Raw genomic sequence first — 6,511 nt, 5'->3', positions numbered from 1 at the left:
GAGAGCTGCTGCCCTTCACAGAGCTATGGAGTGACTGTAAGCCTAACCTCTGGCCTCTGAGCTACAACTCACTATCCATCCTCTGCGTGCTAGATGCTTACCTTTGAATATAATCCTCTCACTTTAACACCAGTGCTTCACACTGCATTAAAGCAGGTTAAATCAGCACAGTACTGGGAAGCCTCATGGTCCCCCAGCATACAGCAATATCAAGCAGAAGGAGTAGCAAGAAATGCTAGCTACAGATATAAAACACAAACTCAATCAACAGTTAAATGAACAAAAATTAAGACTCATGCAGTGAGAGTCTCTGGAAAGTCTTGACTTGTAATCCTCCACAGACTTCTTGCTGTTTAGGTCTCAGTTTAAGTAGGGGATATACACAGGATGAAATAAACCTGAAAACAAAAACATCAATGGTGTTACAAAGGAGTAAAGCTATGAAATGGTCCCAGTTGATGGTCACTTAATATTCTATCCACATTTATTGAATGTATTAAAACAGCATTATTTAATCACATGTAATAATTTTTTTGGTATGGTTTTTGATACAGTGTTTCTCTGTGTAACCCTGGATGTCCTGTAAGTCACTCTGTAGACCAGGATGCCCTTGAATTCTATATCTACCATCTCTGGAGTGCTAGAATTAAAAGTGCAGGCCACTACTCCTGGCTTACAAGTATTTATTAAATACTTGAAATTCAGTAGTTCAAATGAAGTTGAAAAGTGATCTGTAAAAAAACACTACTTAGATTTCAAATTTTTGTGTGAAAAAAATGAATGCAAAGTATCACAAAAATAGTGCACTGACTTTTAAAATAATAATATTTGAATGTTTATATGTGCATTACTATTTGTTGATTTGCCTATCTCTTTAAGTGTTTGCAACATAGATATCAAGCATTTTTAAGTTTTTGGCATAGAAATCTCCTTATTATACTGGGAAACATGAATTATACTGCAGAGAATATTCAAGATGTTGCCCAAACCAAGTCTCCTCTTCCTATTTTTAAGACCTGTAGCATGTCATTTCTTACTCTACCCAAAGTTTGGCAAAGAGAATCCTTCAGCTATGGGATTTGAAAGAGTCTCCCCTCCTTGAAGACACTTCAAGAGCCAGTGGCTTGTTATCTTCTTTGCCAGCAAATGCAGTAAAGTGGCCCTTGCTCCCACTTGTTCCCCCTTGTTCTCCCTAGTTTCTAAGAATGGTGTCCTCCTACTTGCATGCAATGTATATTAAAGCAAGCATAAACATTTAGTAAGTTCTTCTTCTTCTTCTTCTCCTCCTCCTCCTCCTCCTCCTCCTCCTCTTCTTCTTCTTCTTCTTCTCCTCCTCCTCCTGCTCCTCTTTCTTCTACTTCCTCCTCCTCCTTTCTCCTTCTCCTCCTCCTCCCCCCTCCTTCTCCTCCTTCTCTTCCCCCTCCTCCTCCTCTTCCTCTTTCTCCTCCTTCTCCTTCCCCTCTCCTCCTCCTCCTCCTCCTCCTCCTCCTCCTCCTCCTCCTCCTCCTCTTCCTCCTCCTCCTCCTCCTTCTCCTCCTCCTCCTCCTCCTCCTCCTCCTCCTCCTCCTCCTCTTCTTCTTCTTCTTCTTCTTCTTCTTCTTCTTCTTCTTCTTCTTCTTCTTCTTCTTCTTCTTCTCCTCCTCCTCCTCCTCCTCCTCCTCCTCCTCCTCCTCCTCCTCTTTCTTCTACTTCCTCCTCCTCCTCCTCCTCTTTCTTCTACTTCCTCCTCCTCCTTTCTCCTTCTCCTCCTCCTCCTCCCTCCTTCTCCTCCTTCTCTTCCTCCCCCTCATTCTTCTTCTTCAGCAGCAGCAACAATAATAAAAGAAAAAATATAGAAAAAGAAAGAGAAATTTTAAACATTATTTTTTCTCAGACCTTGATTTTTAATACTATTGTCAAGTTTCTCCTCAGAGAAGTGTTTGACTCTGTAGCTGTAGGTATATGAGCCTCAAGCATCTTTCAGAACCACAGCTGACAAACTGTGAAAAAGACAAAATGATGACCACATGGCAAATGGGCATAGAGCTTCAGTTGACTGATGCTGAAATGATTGTAACTCATTACATTTTAGAGACTATCTGTGCCTGTCCATACCAATATAAGTGAATCAATGAATAAATACGTAAATAAATGACCTTAGCACATGCTTACACAAGAATCATATAAATTTGTTTTAGATTGGACTCACCATGTCTCTTGTCCCATGAAAGAGAAATGAACTCAGTCCTTTAGTGTGTGCTGTTCTTAGTGAGCTGTTTTCAAATTGCATGATATGGTGACATTTATGGAAATGAATAATGTCCTGTGGTACAGCCAAGAAGGAACTTCTTTCTCCAGGTGATCCCAGAGAACATCAACAATGACATTACATTCATAGCAAGCATCTTTAATGTAGGTTGACAATGGCACTTCACCTCTGTGGCCTGTCCCCCAAACAACTAATTTAACAAAAATAAAAGGAAAAGAATGAATTGAGAACCAGTCTACTGATGTCCATTCTAGAACCCCTCAAAACCGTTAAAGTTGTGATAAAGCATTAAAACACAGAGAAGACATAACTGAAATGAGTCTGGTACTCATGGATGCTCACCGTGGGTGCTGCAGTAGAGACAGAAGCTCACCAAGATGCTAAGCCTTCATTTTTCAGAAGGAGCAGAAGGGTACAGCCTCTCAGGGAAGACAGACACCCAGCTAGCTCACTCGAGTTACTTTATTCGAACATCATACAAGGTTAATTGCGGCTGGAAAAAGTTCCAGCTACCAAAGTTATCTTGCCCTAAGCAGCCCATGAGAGCAGACAACCCACATAAATCTGAGTCTCATTTCACTGTGGCTAGCCATAATCAAAAGTAAGAACTCCCAGTTTATGAGGAGTATCTTAGGACCAAAATTAGTGCAGCTGCAAGCTCTCACGTAGCACCAAGTACAGACCTTCCAGAGAGAATATATTTCTTCAAGGTTCAAACAGTCTCATAACAATTAATCAGCCACTACTGGTTGACTCAAACATAGCAAAGGCTTTACCTAATCACTACATTCAAAGCCAGACACAAAGGCTTGACTATACACTTCACTTAAAGCCAAACAGAGGCTTTACTACACAAATCACCTCAGTCTGGTATCTCAGTCAAGCTGTGAGAGTATTCAAAAAACTTCAGAGGATATGGTATCACTTGCCTGCAACCTTAGTGCAATTGTGGCAAGATAGGATGCAGAAACACAAGACTCCCTTGGAACCTGTGGGCCAGCCAGCCTGGGTTAGGCAGTACCAAATAAGAAATTATCTATAAAGTGGTTGGAAGGTGATGACCAACAGCTGAGGTTATCCTCTGAGTTCCATAACACTCTGTGCAGGTAAAATAACCACACACACACACACACACACACACACACACACACACACAAATGTAGGTAGACAGGAAGAGAGAAAAGACAGGAAGTTTTTAAATGAGCATTAGAAAAATGCTGAAGTATGAAGTTCAGTTAACAATAATGTAGCAATATTGGTTCATTATCTGTGTGCCACAGTGATACTGGATTACAACAGTTAGAGAATCTGTACACCATATATATTGGAATTTATCGGGATATCTTAGAGAAGTCCCAATAAGTCTAAAGCTACCTCAAATTGAATATTTTATTTAGCTCTAAAGCAAAATATTTTAGTTACTTTGAAGCTTCCTTAATTGCAGGAGAGCTAAGCCAAGAATTGTATCCTGCATTTTTAAAGAGGAAAGTCTCTTAGGGGCTGCGGGCAGATGCCTCAACTAAAATAAAAAAGCACTTCTCTAGGATGTCACCAGGTGCTCACTTTGACCCCTGTTACTGTTGCAATTAGACTTGAAGGTCAGAGAAAGCCTACATCATTAGTAATTGGACTGAAACCACTAAAATGTGATTACTTACCACTGTTTATATCCTCACTGCTTCATTTCAGCTGACCTCGTCAGCTTTGAATGGTTCTGGATCTGATCTAGTCAGGATGGTAGACTGGCTGATTTCTACCTGTGAGTTTTCAAACATGCTTCTGAGAATAAATTGAACAGTGGAAGTGGTTCTACTTAAATCATACTAACTCATTTGTATAAATGGGGTGTGGAGAGCATGATGAAATTGTTTTATATTATGAGGCTAAAGTGTTTTTTTTTTCATAATTTTAATCCCTGCACCTTCTTGTGAAGTACATTCAAATTTTAATCTAATAATTTTACAACCATGCCCATAATCTTGTCCTTCTTCTATGATGTTTTCTTTGTTTGCCATCTTCCTTTTTTTTTTCTCAAATCATATACTCTTATTCCTACCTAAGTGCTATGGAGAATTCTGAGACGTAATTTTTCTATAAAATTAGCATGCCAAATGCTGGCTAGAATGGGCCATTTTATATTAACACATCCCTATTTCCAGAAGCTACTGCAAAAAAAAAAAAAAAAAAAAAAAAAAAAAAAAAAAAAAAAAAAAAGAATATTAAAACATCCTAGCAGTTCAAAGATCAAGTCCTCCAGTGGTGCTCGGTGACAACTTGTTCACTTCTACCTCCTCATATAGAATGAGAAGAATTCAGATAATCAGAGGTGAATGAGGAATCAGTCCAACTTACTTTCCCTTTTTTCTCAGTAACAACAAAAATAACACCTCCCCTAGTCTGTGTTCCACTTTACTTTTAAACTAGAAGTATTGAAGATAGATCCCCCAGGGTACTAGACTCCATTTCTCAGGAAGATTTTTGACTTTAAGCAAGTAATTTACTCACTGTGCAGCTCTGTTTACTCCCTTAGTAAATTATATTAATAACACAATGTAAGCTATTGTTCTAAAAATTCAATTGAATTAGAAACAATATATTATATTATAGTGTTTATTGTGCATTAAGCATCTGATAAACATGGCCTGAAGTTATTCAGTGGCTGCCTGCTTCTTGTACTCAGGAACTTGGGGATAAAGGTGGTGTTCTACAACCAAGATTGTGCCTTAGGACAGCAACACACAGTCCTGAATCAATGTGGAAAGGACTTACCATTCAGAGGAAGGGCACACTTCTTGCTAATGGAGACTATCACTGATGGATCTTCATGGTGGCACAGCATTTGTTACTTTCCCACACATACCCATAACTATACTTAAATTGTATTAAATTTTGAATTAGATTTTCTTTAGACATAGAACAAAATGGTGGGGCTACATGTCAGTCTGTGACTGTTCATATGAAAATAATACTGAAATAAGGCCGACTTCCTCATCGGAAGATTTGGCTGAAATTTTGTTTTCTCTGTGCTCATGTCCTAGCAGCAAGATGGCTCTGTGAGGAAAAGCATGTGAGAACTGGAAGCAGGATGTCTTGAGTTCAGACTCCTGAACTGACATAAGAAACTTAATGACTGGATTGCATCTGTAATCCCAGCACTCCTTCAGTAAAATGGAAGGCGGAGGCAAGAGAGTGCCCCAGAGTCTTGTGATCCAGCTAGCCTACAGTACATAGGACTGCAGCAAAAACAAACAGTGATTCAACATGGTGGGAAGGGAGAACTACTGACTTTTTAAAATTATGATTTTTATTTATTTCATGGATATGTGTACACTGGAGCTGTCTTCAGGCACACCAGAAGAGGGCATCAGATGACATTGCAGATGGTTGTGAGCCACCATGTGGTTGCTGGGAATTGAACTCAGGACCTCTAGAAGAGCAGTCAATACTTTTAACTTCTGAGCCATCTCTCCAGCCCAAGAACTACTGACCCTTGAATGTAGTCCTCTCAGCTATACATGCACATGTGCACACAAACACACACATACATACACACCAATAATAATAACAATTATAATAATATGACCATATATACATAAATTTAAAAGACATTTTATAACTCATTTAAGACATAATGTTTGGTTGACTTTGGGCTCTAAAGGCTCTGTGACAGCATTTGGCTAAAGGCAACCAAAAACACTGCCACAAGGAATGTCACAGAACGTGGGAATCAGAACTACAATGTCCTTATCTCCTTAAGCAGATATCTGCAGGAGGCCACATAAAAATGATAAATAATATTCTATATCTACCGGAACTCAAGTTCTTCCAATATTTACTTTAAAGAATTACACAGAGAAGCCAACATTCCCCCAAGGGACAGTTTGTGGTCTGGCTTTTGATGGCAAGCTTTGCTGGCATCAGTTTCCAGTTTTCAGTATGGCAAACACACGAACCATCAACACATGCCTGGCATATTATTAAACAAGTATTTTCTTGTAGTGTGTTTAAATTAGTTAATCTGTTTCAATTCATTAATTTTTAAATTAACCAGTTCTATATGCTCTTTTGCAAAAAAACCTAGAAAAATGTTTCCTGCAGCTCAACATTGCCCTCCTATGGACTAAAAGCCATAATATAAAATTTCTAATGTTTAAAAACAAACAGGAAAATTATATATTTCTGTAGCACAGTTATTAATAGAAGCAATTAGCTTTTGGAATTTTGAATATCAAACACACACCTGTCCCCAACAGCCCAGCATGC

Source organism: Arvicanthis niloticus, chromosome 21 (genome assembly GCF_011762505.2).
Source record: "Arvicanthis niloticus isolate mArvNil1 chromosome 21, mArvNil1.pat.X, whole genome shotgun sequence".
NCBI classification, from domain to species: domain Eukaryota; kingdom Metazoa; phylum Chordata; class Mammalia; order Rodentia; family Muridae; genus Arvicanthis; species Arvicanthis niloticus.
This window is presented reverse-complemented; position numbering follows the sequence as displayed.